The sequence below is a fragment of the Capsicum annuum genome, chromosome 12 (genome assembly GCF_002878395.1).
Source record: "Capsicum annuum cultivar UCD-10X-F1 chromosome 12, UCD10Xv1.1, whole genome shotgun sequence".
Classification (NCBI taxonomy): Eukaryota; Viridiplantae; Streptophyta; class Magnoliopsida; order Solanales; family Solanaceae; genus Capsicum; species Capsicum annuum.
Genome location: NC_061122.1, coordinates 57,206,030 through 57,226,567, shown reverse-complemented (window position 1 = coordinate 57,226,567; position 20,538 = coordinate 57,206,030).

Genomic DNA, 20,538 nt, shown 5'->3' with positions numbered 1-20,538 from the left:
CTACCTTGGAAGCGCGAACAATCGCTCAAGTCAAGCAAGCTGAGGTGCACTCGAGCTAGGACCTACATCGAAAGGATTCAATAGGCATGAGTATGGTCCACTTGTATTCAGTAGGTACCATAGGATGACCAAGCAAAATAACAAATAAAGCATACAAAATATATACTAAGGGTATGCCGCCTGCAATTAGAAAATATCCCACAATGATAGCCTACACCGTTTGCACTAACAGTTTTGTAACGCCCCGAATCTGGTACCCAGAACGCTACACGGTGCTCATGACCCCGAAGGACCATAAGCTAACCCATGATTGATATCTGTACCTGTATACTGCATAAAATACTTTATAATGAGAAAATATGAATTAAAAGGCCATAAGGTTCAATACTGAACATGAGCTGAATAATATAACATCTGTGTGGGGTAATAGAATACCCAAAATAAAACTGAACATACTGAAGTCTTAAACATGATAGTCTTGAAAGCCTCTAACTGACTGAACTGTCTAAGTAAGGAGTTGATGGGACATGTACCCAACTAACTCCAACTAATAAACTAATTAATGAGATAATAGGGAAATAATCATGTCCTCAAAAGATGAGGACTCACTTCTAACTCTATCTGCGGATATTTGGAATCTACTATTGCTCTGGAACTCGTGTCTCTGAACCTATGGTATAAGACACTATAGCGCAAATGCATCAGTACTTTGAATGTACTGGTATACATGTGAGGTAGGCTGAATGCATGAGATTCATATGCATAAACAATAATAATAACTGACTAACTATCATGAGCGTGAGAATACATGCATGAGACATAACAACTGACACTAATACTGTGATAACTTGATTACTGAAATCTGAATACAACTGATAACATGACTGGCTTTATTTGATAGTCCTAAATCTAATGAAACTATCTGAGTTTTGTACTGTATCTGAGTTGACGGTATCTGACAATCCTAAAATCTAAAAAACTATCTGAGTTCTATTACTGAGACTGATTGACTATATCTGATAGTCCTGATTCTGTAACATGAAACTGTGGGAAATAGTTATCTAATCGACATGCCTCTGATACGCTATTATGGTTGAGTTGGGGTCCAATCTGTAACCCTAATTAGAAGGGTATCAATACTGCATCACCGGTAAGGACAAGCTGTGGGCGACCCTCATCTGATAGTGTCCCTTACACGAAAATGGTGGGGCCCTTATCTGACAGTTCTTATCCACCTCATCAACCCTCATCGAATAGTGTTGATGTCTCAATGTATGTTGGCTATATAGTTCTAGAATGTAAGAATGACTTCTAAGAATCACACCCTCATCTGATAGTGTGTGTTTCCATCATTGGATTCACTTGGTGCTAATTCGTACTCCCATCTGAATAGACTCTGAACATGATTTAATGAACTGAATATGGGCTGAGTTACTGAATTCTATTAACTGACAGAATACTACTGATATCTGACAACTAACTGAGTTTATGAGATCATGAAGATTTTCTGAGTCATAAGACTGTTTGAAGTCTAAGGATTCATAGCTTGACTGAGAGTATCGTGAAAACATTACATGGCTCTAGGCACACAGCTAATGTTTCGAGTACGAGTACCCCCAGGACTTGATGGAAGGAAACTGACCAAACATAACTTACTTGAACTTATAGCTAGCATCATAATCCATAATTCATTTATAGAAGCATTTCATCAAAACATGTGATGGGCATAACTTGTACATACATGGGGATTTCATGGTATCATGCTAGTTAGGAACTTTTCCTTTATCTAGGTATTTAATCAAACATATTATATGCATGGTATATGTAAACATCATTGTACAATAATTAAACATCATGGTTCAATTCTAATTTCATCATTTAAGGATTTAATCATGGGTTTGCATGAATCTATATCTATAATAATGTAACCCACATAGAATTTATCACCCAACATGGAGTAGAATTCAATTTCTTATTTATCCACAAGAACAAGAGCATCCCAATCATGAAATTCATAAGAAAATCCATAAACTTGAATTTAGAAAGGGGATTTTTGGGCTTCATGGATGAAAGAAGTCCATAAATAAACACTATGCATACCTTAGTTCGTGATTTCGTGAAGATTGAAGGTAAAATTTTCTTGGAATTGGATCTTCTATGAAAACCCTAGCTTGCTCTTGAGAGATTTTTGAGAGAAGAGAGTGTATTTTTGGGTGAAAAATGGCTGAATCACGTGTTAAAGGGCTTAAATAGGGGTGGGAAGTTGACTCTTTTAACCCTGGACGCGTCATTTAATTTTAGTAAAATTTTCCCAAACAAAACCCCTAGAGCGACGCGGCGCTATCGCATTGTGTCACTAGAATTTGACAATTGGAAAACTGAGGGATGGCGCAATGCGGAGCCATCACGTTGCCCTTTCTTTTGCGACCTAAAACTTTGGAGTGACACGGAGGACATCGCGCTAGGACACTAGAAAAGGACAATTCCAAATTTAGGTCCTGGCACGATGCACCATAATTGCAAACCCCTACTAGAATTTGCAAAATGCCATTTCCTCTTGTGGCGCGGCGCGCTACTGACTAATATGACGCTGTTTTACGATGGGAACATGAAATAGTCGTAACTTCTGACTCGGCTATCGGATTTGGGCGAATCTTATATCGATGGAAAGCTTATTGAATTTACCACACAAAAAAGATGAAAAATCTTGAGAATTACTCATGAAATAAGCATCATTTAATTTAGAAGCTAATACTAGATATTTTTTAGATGAAATTAGCTAGGAAAAAGTATGGGGTATTACAGTATCTCCCCCTTGAGAACATTCATCCTTGAATGAGACTGACTGAGAGGGAAGAAAATAAAACTGACGTACATACGAAACATAAATAACTGGAACATGATCTCATGATTGACATGACTGACAAGCTGAATATATAAGACTGAACATGCATATCTGATGCATGTGTAACTGATTCATGAATGCATGACTGAGTGTTCTGAAGAACTAAGTTTCTCAAAATGAGAATGCATGTCTGATGCATAATTACATAACTAAACTAATACATGTATGCATGACTGAATATGCAATGGTACTTGATACCAAGTTTATAATGGGAACGTGAGCATGAAACTGCATATCAAGTTTATGATTAAAACTGAACATGAAACTGATAAGCTTAAGGAGAACTGTTACATTGAGCTTGATCTGAGTTGGAGAAAAAAAGGTGAGGATACTTGGTACTCATGGCTGCCTCTGCATCCCAAGTATCTCCATCAACGAACTGATTTCGCCAAAGGACCTTAACTAGAAGGACTTCTTTGTTCCTCAATATACGAGCTTGATAGTCTAAGAATTTGACTGGAATCTCTTCATAAGAGAGAGTGTTCTAAACATCAATGCTCTGAATAGTGATTACAACTGATGGGTCACCTATGCACTTCTTGAGCAAAGAGACATGAAAGACTAGATGAACTGAGGGTAGATCAGAAGGCAATTCAAGCTCGTAAGCTACCTTCCTAAATCGACTGATAATCTTGAAGGGACCAATATATCGGAGACTGACTTTCCCTTTCTTTCCCAACCACTTCACTCCCTTTATGGGAGAGATCTTTAGGTAGACATGATCACCAATCTCAAATCGAGATCTTTTCTATGAACATCTACATAAGACTTCTGTCAGCTCTGAGCATCCAGAGTCTTTCTCTAATCAACTGGAGTTTTTCTAAGGCTTTGAATACCAAGTCAGGACCTATGACTGAGGCCTCACTAACTTCAAACCAACCGATTGGAGATCTACATTTTCTACCGTAGAGAGCTTTGTATGGAGCCATCCGAATACTAGAATGATAGCTGTTGTTGTATACAAACTCAATCAAAGGCAAGTGGTCATCCCAACTTCCCTTGTAATTGATTGCACATGCCCTTAGCATATCTTTTAACATCTGAATGGTCCTTTTTGCTTGACCATCTGTCTAAGGATAAAAGGCTGTACTAAGATGAACTTGGGTACCAAGACCCTTTTGGAATGCTTTCCAGAAATAAGAGGTGAACTAGGTACCTCTGTCTGAGATAATAGATAGCGGAACACCAAGCAATCTGATCAACTCCTTGATGTAGAGTTTGGTGTAATCCTTAGCTAAATAAGAGGTATGAACTGGAAGCTTCTGATGCTCTATCTTAACCTGCTGACATGTGGAGTACTTAACCATAAACTCTGCAATGTCTCTCTTCATCCCACTCCACCAATAGATTTCCCGCAAGTCACGGTATATCTTTATGGCCCCTAGATGAATAGAGTAGCGCGCACCATGCACTTCTGCAAGAATTCGCTGCCTTAAGTCATCTACAGCTGGAACACAGAGACAACCCTGACAACGAAGAACACTATCTCCCCCTTGGGAGAAAACCTCTATGTTCTGATCCTAAACTGACTCTTTCAACTTGACAAGGTTGGGATCTCTATCTTGCTTTTCTTTCACCTTAGAAACTAGAGATAATTCTGAACTACTCTAAACCCATGTATCACCCTCATCTGTATCGACTAAGTGAATGCCTAGTCTGGCAAGCTGATGGACTTTTTGAGCTAACTTCTTCTTACTTTCCTTAACATGAGAAACACTACCCATGGATAGTCTACTGAGAGCGTCGGTCACTACGTTGTCCTTGCCTAGATGATAAAGGACACTCATGTCATAATATTTCAAGAGCTCTAATCACCTTCTCTGACGAAGATTGAGATCTTTCTGAGAAAAGACAAACTGAAGACTCTTATGATCTATGAAGACATCTACATGAACTCCGTAGAGATAATGCCTACAAATCTTCAAGGGAAAGACTACGGCTGCTAACTTAAGATCATGAGTAGGATAATTCTTCTTATGGGGCTTAAACTGTCTGGAGACATAGGCTATGACCTTACCATAATTTATAAGGACATAACCTAGACCCACTCTAGATGCATCACAATACACTACGAACCCATCTAAACCATCTGGGAGAGCTAATACTGGAGCTGAGGTGAGTCAAGTCTTCAACTCCTAAAAACTCTTCTCGCAAGGATCTGACCATTGAAACTTGACTTTTTTCTGAGTCAATCTACACATAGGGGATACAATAGAATAAAATCCCTCAACAAACCGTCTGTAATAGCCAGCCAAACCCAAGAAACTCCTAATATCTGATGGAGAGGTAGGGCGAGGCTAGTTTCTTACTGCTTCGGTCTTTTGAGGATCTACTCTAATTCCATCACCGGAAATGATGTGACCAAAGAATGCTACGGACCTTAGCCAAAATTTGCAATTATTGAATTTGGCAAACAACTGATGATTTCTAAGAGTCTGAAGTCCTGTTCTGAGATGGTCTGCATGATCACGCTCACTGTGAGAATAGACCAGGATATCATCTATGAAAACTATAATGAACATGTGTAAGTACTTCTTGAACACACAGTTTATTAAGTCCATAAAAGTGGCTGGGGCATTGGTAAGACCAAATGACATGACTAGGAATTTGAAGTGATCATACCAAGTATGGAAAGCTATTTTTGGAATGTCACGTTCTCTGACTCTGAGCTGATGATCGCCGAGTCTGAGGTCTATCTTAGAAAAATAACTGGCACCCTGAAGTTGGTCAAATAAGTCATTGATTCTAGGAAGAGGATACTTGTTCATGACCGTGACCTTATTGAGTTAACGGTAGTCTACACACATCCTAAGAGAACTGTCTTTCTTGTGCACGAATAATACTGAAGCGCCACACGGAGAAATGCTGAGCCTGATGAATCCCTTATCTAAGAGATCCTTTAATTGTTCTTTCAGTTCTCTGAGTTTTGCTGGTGCCATTCTGTAGGACGGAATAGATATAGGCTGAGTATCTGGAAGAAGATAAATGCCAAAGTCTATTTCCCTTTTGGGAGGAATAACTGGAAGATCTTCGGGAAAAATATATGAATATTCACCTACAACTAGAACTGATTTAAGACTGGAAATTTTGAAACTAGTGTCCTTAATTCGAACAAGATGATAAAAACATCCTTTAGATATCATTTTTCATGCCCGAAGGTAGGAAACAAGTTGACCCCTGAACGTTAAAGTACTACCTTTTCACTCAAGGATGGGTTCATTCGGAAACTAAAACTGGACTATTCTATTTTTGAAGTCGACTGTGGCATAGCAGGAATGAATCCAATCGATGCTGAAAATGACATCAAAATTAGTCATCTCTAATTCGACTAAGTCTACTAAAGTGACTTTCTAAAATATCATAACTGGGCAGTTCGTGTATACCCATCGGGCTATTATGGTTTTACCCACTGGGGTAGAGAGTAAAAAGGGCTCTGCTAGGATTTTGGATTGATTCTAAAATCACCTACCATATAAGGAGTAATAAAAGATAAAGAAGCTCTTGGATCTATCAAAGCATAAACAAGCACATGAAATATCTATAACGTACCAGTAACTACATCAGGAGAATTTTCCTAATCCTATCGGGACTGAAGAGCATAGAGATGATTTAGGTGTTACCCACTAGTAGCACTAGCGGTGGAACCCTGCTAATTCGGGCGATCAAACTGAGCTGATGAGCGGAGATGAATCTGATAACCTGACTGACGGCAGTCTCTGACTCTGTAGCTTGGCTTGCCATAACCAAAATAGACATCACTACCAACTCTACAAGCACCCTTATAGTTCTTACTATAAGTCAGACCAAAGGGATTAGTTTGGGAATTGCTAATACTTCTCTGAGACTTAGAGCATGGCACTCTATCTCTTACCTTCCCTGAATTGAGGAACTAAAGAACTGACTGAAGAAGGGGCTGGAACTGATGACTTAGAATGAAACTGGGAATGGTTTCTCCTTCTAATTTAGGCTGAGCGAAGTTGAAACTACCTGTCTTTGCTTTCTTATTATGCTTCTCCCTCTGCTTAATCTTCTGCTCCTCTATCTGCTGAGCATGAGTCATAAGCCAGGCTAAAGTTATGTCACTGTTCAGCATGGCAGATCTATACTCATTCACTTACTTATCTTGGCTCTGTTGTCTGCAACCACATCAGGAGAATATCTGGCTAATTAAGTAAACTTAAGAGAATACTCTTTCACCATCATATTTTCCTACCTGAGGTTGATGAATTCTAGCAGCTTAGCCTCTCTAAGCTCTTGGGGAAAGAATCTATCTAAGAATGCAGTGACAAACTTCTCCCACTCTATTGGACATACATCATCTGACCTCTCTAACTTCTACTGTTTGAACCAAGTATGAGCCACATCCTGTAACTGATATACAACTGCTCAGCACTCTCAACAATAGTCACCCCCATGATGTCTGTTACCTTTTGAACCTAATCAATTAATTCCTAAGGGTCCTCATCTAACTTAGACCCATGAAAGGATGAAAGATTCTTTTGGGTGAAGTCCTAAATCCTAGCTACGGCTGAGTTGGCTGAAATGATTGTTGGCCATTTATTTTGAGCGGCAACTGACTGAGCAAGAGTAGTGAAAGCGGCCCTGAACTCCGTATGAGAAACATAATCGCCTAAAGGATCATCGGGCTGGGGAGCTGACTGATTTCCATTTCTTCTTTTAAGAGGTATGTTCTGTAGAAGAAAGAGGGAAATAGATTAGACTACGAGATTGACTTGAGATTATGCTCACTGGCACGACATAAATACCGAAAGAAGGGAAACTGTTTCTAAAATATCTTATAGCCTCTTGCACATAAATGTGACACACAACACACCTATGCACAAGACTCTACTAGATACGACATTCATACTTCCTAGGACTATATTGAACCTTAGTCTATGATACTAAGTTTGTAACGCCCCAAATCTGGTACCTAAAATGCTACACGGTGCTCATGACCTCGAAGGACCATAAGCTAACCCATGACTAATAATGTAGCTGTATACTGCATAAAATACTTTATAATGCAGAAACATGAACTCGAAGGCCGTAAGGCTCAATACTAAACATGAGCTGAATGATATAACATCTGTGTGGAGTAATAGAATACCTAAAACAAAATTGAACATACTAAAGTCTGAAACATGATAGTCTAGAAAGCCTCTAACCGAGTTAACTATCTGAGTAAGGAGTTGATGCTAATAAACTGATTAATGAGATAATAGGGAAATAATTATGTCCTCAAAAGATGAGGACTTACTTCTAACTCTGTCTGCAGATATCTGGAATCTGCTATTGCTCTGGAGCTTGTGTCTCTTAACCTATAGTATAAGACTCCACAGCGCAAATGCGTCAGTACTTTGAATGTATTGTTATGCATGTGAGGTAGGCTAAATGCATGAGGTTCATATGCATGAACAGTAATAATAACTAACTAACTATCATGAGCGTGAGAATACATGCATGAAACATAACAACTGACACTAATATTGTGATAACATGATCACTGAATCTGAATATAACTGATAACTTGAGTGACTGTATCTGACAGTCCTAAATTTGATGGAACTATCTGAGTTCCGTACTATATCTAAGTTGACTATATTTGACAGTCCTGAAATCTAAAGAACTATCTGAGTTTTATTATTGAGACTGATTGACTATTTCTGACAGTCCTAATTCTGTAACATGAAACTGTGGGAAGTAGTTATCTAACTGATATACCCCTGATATGCCATTATGGTTGAGTTGGGGTTCAGTCTGTAACCCTAATTAGAAGAGTGTTAATACTGCGCCACCGGAAAGGACAAGCTGTGCATGACCCTCATCTAATAGTGTCCCCTATACGAGAACAGTGGGGCCCTTATCTGACAGTGCTTATCCACCTCATCAACCCTCATCGGACCGTGTTGATGTGTTAACCTATGCTGGCTACATAGTTCTGGTATGGAAGAATGACTTCTAAGAATCACACCCTCATCTGATAGTATGTGATCCCATCCTTGGGTTTACTCGATGCTAATTCCTACTCCCATCTGAATAGACTCTGAATATGATTTACTGAACTGAACATGGGTTGAGTTACTGAATTCCGTTGACTGATGGAATACTACTGATATCTGACAACTGACTGATTTCATGAGATCATGGAGATTTTCTGTGTCATAATACTGTCTGAAGTCTAAGGATTCATAGCTTGACGGCTCTAGGCATACTAATGTTTCAGGTACGAGTACCCCCAGTACTCGATGGAAAGAAACTGACCAAGCATAACTTACTTGAACATATAACTACATCATAATCCATAATACATTTGTAGAAGCATTTCATCAAAACATGTGATAGGCATAACTTGTACATACATGGGGATTTCATGGTATCATGCTAGTTAGGCAGTTTTCCTTCATCTAGGCATTTAATCAAACTATTATAGGCATGGTACATGTAAACATCATTGTTCAATAATTAAACATCATGGTTCAATTCTAATTTCATCATTCAAGGGTTTAATCATAGGTTTGCATAAATCTATTTCTATAATAATGTAACCCACATAGAATTTATCACCCAACATGGAGTAGAACTCAATTTCTCATTTATCCACAAGAACAAGAGCAGCCCAATCATAAAATTCATAAGAAAATCCATAAACTTGAATTTAGAAAAGGGATTCTTCAGCTTCATGGACGAAAAAAGTCCCTGAATGAACACTATGCATATCTTAGTTCATGATTTTGTGAAGATTGATGGTGAAACTTTCTTGGAATTGGATTTTCTATAAAAACCCTAGCTTGTTCTTGAGAGGTTTTTGAGAGAAAAGTGAATATTTTTGGGTGAAAAGTGGCTGAATCACATGTTAAAGGGCTTAAATAGGGGTGGGAAGTTGACACTTTAAATCCTGGATGCATCATTTAATTTTAGTAAAATTTTCCCTAACTGAACCCCTAGCGCGATGCGGCGCTATCGCGCCTTGTCACTGGAATTTAACAATTGGGAAACTGAGGGATGGCGCGATGTGGAGCCATCGCGTTGCCCCTTCTTTTGCGACCTGAAACTTTGGCGCGACATGGAGGAAATTGCGCTAAGACACTAGAAAAGGACAATTCTGAATTTGGGCCCTGGCGCAACGCACCATAATTGCGGACCCCTACTAGAATTTGCCAAATGCCATTTCCTCTTGTGGCGCGGCGCTCCACTGACTAATATGGCACTGTTTTATGACGAGAACTTAAAATAGTCATAACTTCTGACTTGGTTATCGGATTTGGGCGAATCTTAAATCGATGGAAAGCTTATTGAATTTCCCACATGACAAAGAGGAAAAATCTTAAGAATTCCTCATGGAATAACTATCATTCAATTCAAACACTAGACATTCTTGAGATGAAATTAGCTAGGAAAAAGTATGGGGTATTACAAGTTTTATAATATCAATATATAATAAAACAACACACAAGATAAGGATACAAATATACACAATATAACATACAGGTAGAACAAAAGATGGACATGTATAATCAAGATCATCAAGTACAATTAAAGGAAGATAGAACAATTAGACGTTAACAAGTCAAGATACAGAATAAATAGGTAGATGACAAGTCAATATGGCAATTCAAACACAACATAAACACAATAAAGCGGGTGCAATATATATGATGACGATGATGATGATGATAATACATGGTATTAGCACACAACCTCAAGTTTGGCTCACAGCCTTAAGTTTGGCACACAGACTTAAGTTTGGCACATAGCCTCAAGTTTGGCATAAAGCCTCAAGATCACTAATATCCATAACTCTTCTCCAATATGATCCTTCGAATATGGTCCATAAAATCCAATATCCGATACCAATATCCAGTATTCTAGTGTTTTCAGTATTTTCAAATCATATACATAACATAAGACATAAATCAAGTACACATACATAACAACAAGTATATATGTAGTAAACAAATACATGAAATGATGCGTATGATGACATGAGAATGATGATGCAATGTTCACAACCATTCAAAATGAGTATTCCACAATCAATTCACGTGATGTATTTTCACATCTAATAATATGATGTATTTCCATAACCAACCACAATTTTACAATTCCACAACCACGTGAGCCAATATCCACTCATTACTTTTGTTTCATCCATGAATTTCCACATGTCTCATATACCAATAAGTATGGATATATCAAAATATATCAATGAAACCACATTAGGCATTTCAATAATATAATACAATTATTCACATGTATTCAAGGCTATCAACACCAAATAGGACCCCACAGGGTCACACATGTCATATCATATCTCAAATTCAACAATTATATTACATATAAGCCCTCACATGGGCATAAAATATAGATAGACATTTTTTATAATTAGTTTCACCCTTAACATGTATTTTGTACCATCATTTACTACCCAACCCAGTCTGAAAGAGTTAAGCCATAACCTACCTCGAATGCCAAAATCGACCCACTACACTTTTAAACCACGGCCTTAATTTTCACGAGCGATCCCAAACTCTACTAAAAATAACAAATATAAAATCTACTCATCAAATAAAATAAATGACACCCATATTGACTACTTTTGGTTTGGGGTCAAAACGGACCCCGAAACGGGTTTCCAAAAAAAAAGAAAAAAAATCAAAATTTTACTTCAAAAACATGTTTTCCATATTTGTAGAAATCTACAACTGAAAACCCAAGTCAAATCGAGTAAAAAAATGAGGTTCAAATTGAAGAAAAATTATTTATAAGTTTTACTCGGTAAAATCTTTGAAATTCGGGTTAAAATCTAGAATCAGAATTGTTTTAAGGGTTAAATTGTTGAAAAACTAATAATTATAAGATAAAAATATTATTCAAGTGAAAAGAAGTGAAATTAGGATTTAAAATCAAGCCCTAAGATTTTTGGAGTTTTGAAAAATTAATCAAGAGATTACTAAGAAAAGGGTAAATTCTTACCTTAAATTCATAATAAAACCAAGAAATAGATGCTAATCTAGCTTTTCAAGCTCCCAAAAACTTTACTTTTAGACTAACACACTATTTTAGGTTTTAACTTTCAAAAGACAAGATGAAAAATGAGCAAAATAGGCCAAAAAGGGGAGAAATCTGCTATACCAACAGTTTTTTCTTTTAAAGTTCAACCCAAACTTTGATGGGGTGCCCTAAATTCGTTCGGAGTCCGATATATACCAATAAACTATGCAACCACACTAAATTCAACACTCCAGAAATGTTGGAGAAGTCGAGTTTTTGAAAAAACATCATTTACACAAAGTTGATCCTCGAAATCTGAAATCATAATTTTCCAAACCGAGGGTCCAAATGAGATAAAAAGCCATAAAATTACACCAAATATGCTAGCACCCTAAAATCGACATTCTGGATCTACTGAAAAAGTCAAATTTTCCATACGAGGTCATTTCGACCAAATGTGGGTCCCACACTCATATTTTTAATTTTCCAACTTTTCGATCAATAGGTCAAAATGAGCTCGGGTGCACCGGGACCCAAAACAAAGGTCTACCTAGCCTAAAATCGATATTCCAGAGCTGTTGGTAGAGTCTGTCCAGCCATCCATCATATGAATCAAAAGATATCCCCATAAGTCTAAAATAAGGCTCTCGAAGCCATCAAAAACCACAACATCGCATAAATGGTACCAAAAAGTATCGAAAATTATGTCAATCACTTTCACACCTCAGAAATACCATAATGCAATTACGGGAAGGGGTAAAATAATTTTTTTATCTCTTTTTAACTCGAAGGATTGGAAAACATTGGTTTCGACTTTTAAGACTATTTCAAAACTTTAAAGAAAATTTTGAAACAAACAGAGTCACCAATTAATTTATTTGAAAAGAAATTAAGAGAACTTTTAAGGGAAATCCTAAGTTCTAAAATAGAAAAAGACTTAGGCTTTTAAGAAAATTCTGGGTAAGTGGTTCTTATTAACATCTTAGGAAGATTTTTAAGGTACCTAAAATGTTCGCAACTTGCGGTTATCCGGACTATTTGAAAACTACCTTTGAATAACTTTAAAAAAGAAAAGTTGGTTTTTTGGAAAGAAAGTGGTTTTAGAACAAGACTTGTATAAATTTGACGACTTAGTAGGAAATTTATCTAAGTCTAAGAAAATAAGATAACAAATAAGAACACAAAGGGAAAAGAGGAGAAATAGAAGACTTAGGCTCATAAGCCCAAATCTATCATCCCTGTCCAAATTTAATTGGGCTTTTGGCCCACCTACACCTTTCCTAATCTAAATATCGGGCTTTTGGTCCATAACCTGTCCTAGACTATTTTTCTGGGCCTTTTGGCCCATAATTGACTTTACTTGTATTTTCTAACTTCGGCTTCGAGGCCCCTAATAAATAAATGAAACAATAAATAAATATATAAAAATACATAGATATATATAGAGATTTGTTAAGTCTCTAAACATCTTCATCAATGGTTTTTAACCCATTTTTCTTCTTCCATCTTCTTGTACCATTAGTCATAGGATTGATATTTGGACTTTCTCTTGGAGTTGACTCGATAGAGATGGTGGGCCTCAATGGACCATGAAGCAAATTCAAGGAGAAATTGAATCCATTTTGAGACTCAAAGCAAATGGTACATGTAAAGAAAAGGATAAGGATTAGAATCTAATGATGGTAGAAGAAACCAAAGCTATTGTTATAGAGAAATTATAAGACCCCACAAAATCATAGCTTAACTCAGTCCTTTAGAGCATGAAAAGAGGTCCCAGACTTAAAAATTTCAGCGAAGTGTTTACACTTAGAATTATTTTTAGCCTTCATAATTTGGAGATCTTATTTTATGACCCATATGACCTTAAAATGTTGATCTTGTATTGAATCATGATCAGGTGTGTCCATAGGTCATTTTGGATGAGTTTTGAATTTTTTGAACCTCGTTTGAAATGTATTTGGGTGACCAAAATAGTGGGTCAACGCAATCTCAACACCTCGTTTCGTCCATCGCGTTGACAAATATTTTTTCCAACATTCAGTGCAAAATTCCAGTGAGCCAATGCGATATTGATGCATCACATTGGCCATCGCATCGACACCATCGACGCGGTGTGTCGGTCTACGCGTCGCTGGGCACGGTTTTAGAAATTAAAATCCCACATCCAAAGGGGTAATTGATAATTTTCCCTACCTTTATTTAGCCCTAAAACACGAAATTAAACTATTCTAAGGACAAAAATCACTTATTCTCGCTCAAATTTCTCAAGAACAAACCCTAGGGCATCTAATTTCAAATTCAAGCTTTAAGAACACTCCATCAATATTCACGAATTTCATTACCAAGGTATATGAGGTGTTCATCTAAGGGTTTCCTTCCACCCTTGGAGTTCAAGAACCTCTTTTAAAACTACAAGTTGATTGTTTTCATGAATTTCATGTTGAATTTGATTGTATTCATGTTCATGATATTATTTGGATTTCAATCCATGATTTACTACATGTTTCATGAAATTGAAATAGCATGTGTGGTGAATTGTATGATTTGGATGTTAAACCCTTAAAATTACAATCGATTATTGTATCCATGATTTTTATGTGTTGACTATTATTATGTGAAATAACCACGCTCCCTAAGTGTTTGATAGAATGGCTATGTGAATTAAATAGTGAAATTATGACATGTCATCATGTGGTCCATTCATGTACAAGTTCATGTATCTCAAGTTTTTGACAAAATGCATAGGTGAATGTATTGTTAATAAGTATCTATTGTTATGCTTTTCAAGATCATGCCATGCTTTACTTTCTATGCTTTCGAGTCCTGGGGGTATTCAATACCCGAAAATCTAGCTGTTTACCTAGAGCTATAATAGTTATAAAATAGTCTCAGTAATATGACAAACAGTTGTACTCAGTCAATTACAGAACACAATGAAACTCAGTATCATTCCAATTCAGCTCAGTATAACAATCAGTGTCTTCAGTTGGGAGTAGTATTCAGCACTGAGTGAACCCAAGGATGGGGGCTAACCTTCCAGTAGAGGTGTCATCCCTAGTAGCAGTCCTTGTATTCTAGAACTACGTAGCCAGTATAGGTTGAGATATCAACCTGCTAGTTGAGGGATGATAAGCTATTTTTCCTGCCAGTTGAGGGTACCATCAGTCTCATTCAGGGCACTTGCCAGATAAGGGTGACTCTTCAGCTTGTCTTTACTCGTGGCACGGTACTGACACCCTTTTAACTGGGGTTACAGGTTGGACCCCAATCCATTTATAAAAGGGAATGTCTGTTAGATGAGTATCTCCCATAATTTTAGTTTCAGTATTCGACTCAGTATAGAACTCAGTTCAGTTCTACAGAATTAGGACTGTTAGAAACAGTCACCTAGTTCTTAGTAATACAATTATTAGTAATCTCAGATATCAGTTACTCAGTTATTAGTCACTTAGTTATCAGTAACTCAATTATCAGAACTCAGACTCAGTTTCACTAATAATCTCAGATGCAGTATATATATGTATATGTACAATATTACATACTCAGTATTTATACTAGTTTTAGTATTCCATATTCTCTTATTTGGTTACTTCATATCATTCAGCCAGTTACATTCCACGTACTGATGCATACTTTCATTTTGTAGTATGATATCCCATATCATAGGTCCGGATGCTTAAGTTCCCGATCGCGCTTAGACAGATTTGGATAGCAGCAATATTTTTAGTAGTGAGTCCTTATCTATTGAGGACATGTTTTTATTTCAGTAGTTTAATCAGCTTTAGTATTTCAGCATCGGAGTTAGTTGGGGGCTTATCCTATCAACTCCATATTCAGATAGTTAAGTTAGAGGCTTTTCAGACTAGACTAGTTTAGACAGTATTATGTTTCAAATATTATTTTCAGATATTATATTTAATAGTATCCAGATTATGAACCTTATGTCATTTCATCCTAACTTCTGCATTATTTCAGTAATATTATTCAGTGCTCACAGAACTGCTAGTCTTGGATTAGCTTGTGGTCCTTCAGAGATGTAAGCATCGTGTGTTATCTAGAGTACAGAGTCTAAAAGCCATGTCTAGTAGAGTCTCGTGCATAGGTGTGTAGCACGCCACACTTATGGACAAGAGGCTATGAGGAGTTTTTAGGAAATGTTACCCTTCTTTCAGTATTCGTGCCGTGCGGGTGAGCATGAGATCAAGTTAAACTATAAGTATAATCCAGTTTCCCCTTTCATTTACAGAGTATGCCTCCCAAAATAACCAACAAATGTAGAACTAGAAATCAGCCAGTACCTCCACCCTTTCAGGTAGATCCCCTGGACGAGCATGTCTCCCGCGTAGATTTCAAAGCAGCTTTCACCACTCTAGATTATTCTGTGGTAGCCAAAAATAAATGCCCAGCTGCCATTCAGGACAACCCAGTGGCCAGTATTGCTGCAGCTAGAATTTGAGACTTCACCCAAATGAATTCTCCATCATTAGTAATTAAAAACCCGCATCCAGAGGGGTATTTGTTTATTTTACCTATCTTTATTCTGCCCTAAAACACAAAATTAAACTATCCTAAGGGTAAAAATCACATATTCTCTCTTAAATTTCTTAAGAACAAATCTTAGGGCATCCAATTTCAAATTTAAGCTTCAAGAGCACACCATCAATCTTCACGAATTTGATTACCAAGGTATGTTAAGTGTTCATCTAAGGGTTTTCTTCTACCCTTGGAGTTCAAGAACCTCTTTTAAAACTATAAGTTGATTGCTTTCATGAATTTCATATTGAATTTGAATGTATTCATGTTCATTATATTATTCGAGTTTCAATTAATGATTTACTACAAGTTTCATGAAATTAAAATAGCATGTGTGGTGAATTGTATGAGTTGCATGTTAAACCCTTGAAATTACAATTGATTATTGTATCGATCATGTTCATATGTTGACTACTATTATATGAAATAACCATACTCCCCAAGTATTTGATAGAATACCAATGGGAATTGAATAGTGAAATCATTACATGTCATCATGTGGTCCCATTCATGTAGAAGTTCATGTATCTCAAGTGTTTGACAAAATGCCTAGGTGTATGTATTGTTAACAAGTATCTATTGTTATGTTTTTCAAGATCATGCCATGCTTTACTTTATATGCTTTTGAGTCCAGGGGGTATTCAATACTCAAAAATCTAGTTGTTTACCTAGAGTTACAGTAGTTATAGAATAGACTCAGTAATATGTGGAATAGTAGTACTCAGTCAGTTACAAAACTCAGTATCAATTCAGTTCAGCTTAATATAACAATCAGTGTATTCACTTGGGAGTAGGATTTAATATTGAGTGAAACCAAGGACGGGAGATCACATGCCAGTAGAAGGTATGATCCCTATAAGTAGTCCTTGAAATACAGAATTACGTAGACAACGTAGGCTGAGATATCAATCTGCCAGTTTAGGGTTGATAAGATATTTTACCTGCCAGTTGAGGGTACCACGTTCTCATTCAGGTCACTTTATAGATGAGGGTGACTCTTTAGCTAGAATTTACCCATGGTACGGTACTGACATCCATCTAATTGGGTTTACGGGTTGGACCCCAATCCATTCACTAAAGGCCATTTCAGTTAGATGATTACCTCCTACAGTTTTAGTTTCAGTATTCAACTTAGTATAGAACTCAATTCAGTTCTACAGAATCAGGACTATCAGAAACAATCACCCAGTTATCAATATTAAAATTATCAGTAATCTCAGATATCAATTACCTAGTTATCAGTTACTTAGTTATCAGTAACACAGTTATTAGAACTCAGACTCTGTTTTAGTAATAATCTCAGATACATTATAAATATGTATATGTACAACATTACATAATCAGTATTTATAGTAGTTTTAGTATTCCAAGTGCTCTCATTCTATTACTTCATATTATTCAGTTAGTTACTATTCATGTATATAAGCCCTTGCATTCAGCCTTACCTCATCTATCATGTCAGTACATTCCACGTACTGATGTATACTTTCTCTTTGTGCTATGATGTCTCATTTCATAGGTTCGGATGCTCGCATTCCTGACCACACTTAGAAAAATTTAGATAGTAGTCGCAGTTTCAGCAGTGAGTCCTCATCTATCGAGGATATGCTTTTATTTTAGTATTTTCATCAGCTTTAGTATTTCAGCAGTAGGAGTTAGTTGGGGGCTTATTCCATCAACTTCATATTCATACAGTTTAGTTAGAGGCTTTTCAGACTAGTCTAATTCAGACAGTATTCAGTTTTAGATATTATTATCAGATGTTATATTTAATAGTATCCAGATTACAAATATTATGGTATTTTAGCCTAAATTCCACATTATTTTAGTATTATTATTCAATGTTCACAACAGGTTCCAGTCATGGGTTAGATTGTGGTCCTTCGGGTCATAAGCACCATATGGCATCTGTAGTGCAAACTTAGGGCATTACAAACTTGGTATTAGAACCTAAGGTTTAGTAGAGTCCTAGGGAGTATGAAATCCATGTCTAGTAGAGTCTTATACATGGGTGTGCAGTGCGCCACACTTATGGAAAAGAGTCTATGAGGTATTTTTAGGAAAAGTTTCCCATCTTTCAGTATTCATACCGTGCGATGAGCATGAGCTCAAGTTAAACTCTTAGTCTAATCCAATTTTCCCCTTTTATTTATAGAGTATGCCTCCCAAAATAACCAATGAAAGAAGAACTGGAAATTAGCTAGCACCCTCGTCCATTCATGCAGATCCCCTAGACGAGCATATCTTCCACGTAGAATTCAGAGCAATTTTTACCACTCTATCCCATTCGGTGGCATCCCTGAATGAATGCCCAGCTATCATTTAGGCTAACCTAGTGTCCAATACTACTGTAGCTAGAATTCAAAACTTCACCCAAATGAATCCTCTATCATTTACATGGTCTAAGCCTGAGAAGGACCCGCAGGAATTCCTTGACATGGTGTAGAAAGTCCCTGATATCATGGGGGTGACTTCCAGTGAGAGTGCTACGTTAGATACATATCAATTATGGGATGTGGCTCATATATGGTTTAAGTAGTGGAATCTAGATAGGGGCACAGATGCAGGGCCCATAGTATAGGAAGAGTTTGCTACTGCTTTCCTTAATAGGTTCTTCCCACCAGAGTTAAGGAAAGCTAAGGCTTTGGAGTTTATGAATCTAAAATAGGGCAACATGACAGTGAAAGAGTATTCTCTCAAGTTTATTTAGTTAGCCAGATATGCCCCTCATGTGCTAGCAGAGAGCAGATCTAAGATGAGTAAGTTTGTATCGGTTGTGTCTAAAAGTATGGTCAAGGAGTGTAGGATCGCAAGGCTGATTAAGAAAATAGAAATATCCAGGCTCATGGTCCATGCTCAGCTAATAGAGGAGGCTAAGAATAAAGAGAAGAAGAGGGATAACAAGAAAGCTAGAACAGGTAGCTTCAACTTCACTCAGCTTAAGTCATAGGAGGTAAATCATTCTCAATTCTGCCGAAATCTTCAGTTCTAGCTTCGTCCTCATCCAGTGCTCTAATGTCAAAATTTAGAGATGGCAACAAAGATAGGGTACCAGGCTATAAATTTTAGGGTAGTGTTAGCTGTGCCCAAACAAATCCTCTTTGTAAAAAATATGGCAGAAACCATCAGGGTGTCTGTAGGGCTTGAAGTTATGCTTATTTTAGGTGTGGCAAACCGGTCCATAGAATTAGAGATTGTACTCATTCAGGCTTTCAGGGTCAATACAATCATTATTCAGCTCAGTTCAGCCACCCAAATTAGTAGTTCGTCGCTTCCAGTGACACCAGTGGGCAACGCCTAACACGACTCTATGTACTTTAATCTTGATAGTATCAAGAAAGTTCTCCTGATGTGGTCACTGATATATTATAAGTTTATCATTTACGTATTTATGCATTGCTAGATCTAGAAGCTTCTATGTCCTTTGTAACTCCATATGTAGCTTTTGATTTTAGAGTTCGTCCAGAAATCCTAGCAGAGCCCTTCTTAGTCTCTACCCTAGTGGGTAAATCTATCATAGCCCGATGGGTATATAGGAATAGACCGGTTATTGTATCTCATAAAGTTACATCAGCAGACTTAGTATAGCTAGAGATGATGAATTTTGATGTCATTCTCAGCATGGATTGGTTCCACTCATGCTATGCTTCAGTTGACTACAACAACAGAATTGTCTATTTCTAGTTTCCAAATGAACCTGTCCTTGAATGGAGGGGTAGTAGATCAGCACTTTCGGGTCATCTTATTTACTACCTTAGAGCGAGAAAGATGATATCTAGAGGGTGTGTCTACCATCATGTTTGAGTTAAGGATTCGAGTTCCGAGACTCTTAGTATTGAGTCAGTTCCAATAACATGTGAATTTCTAAATATATTTCCTGAAGATCTTCTCAGAGTTTCTCCTGAGAGGGAAACTAACTTTGGAATAGACCTTCTTCCTGATACTCTGCCTATATCTATCCCACCATATGGAATGGCTCTAGCAAAACTCAATGAGTTAAAAGAATTTTTGAAGGATCTCCTAAATAAGGGATTCATCTGACCTAGCATATCCTCTTAGGGTGCACCTGTTCTATTCGTGCGTAAGAAAGAAGGTTCTCTCTAAAT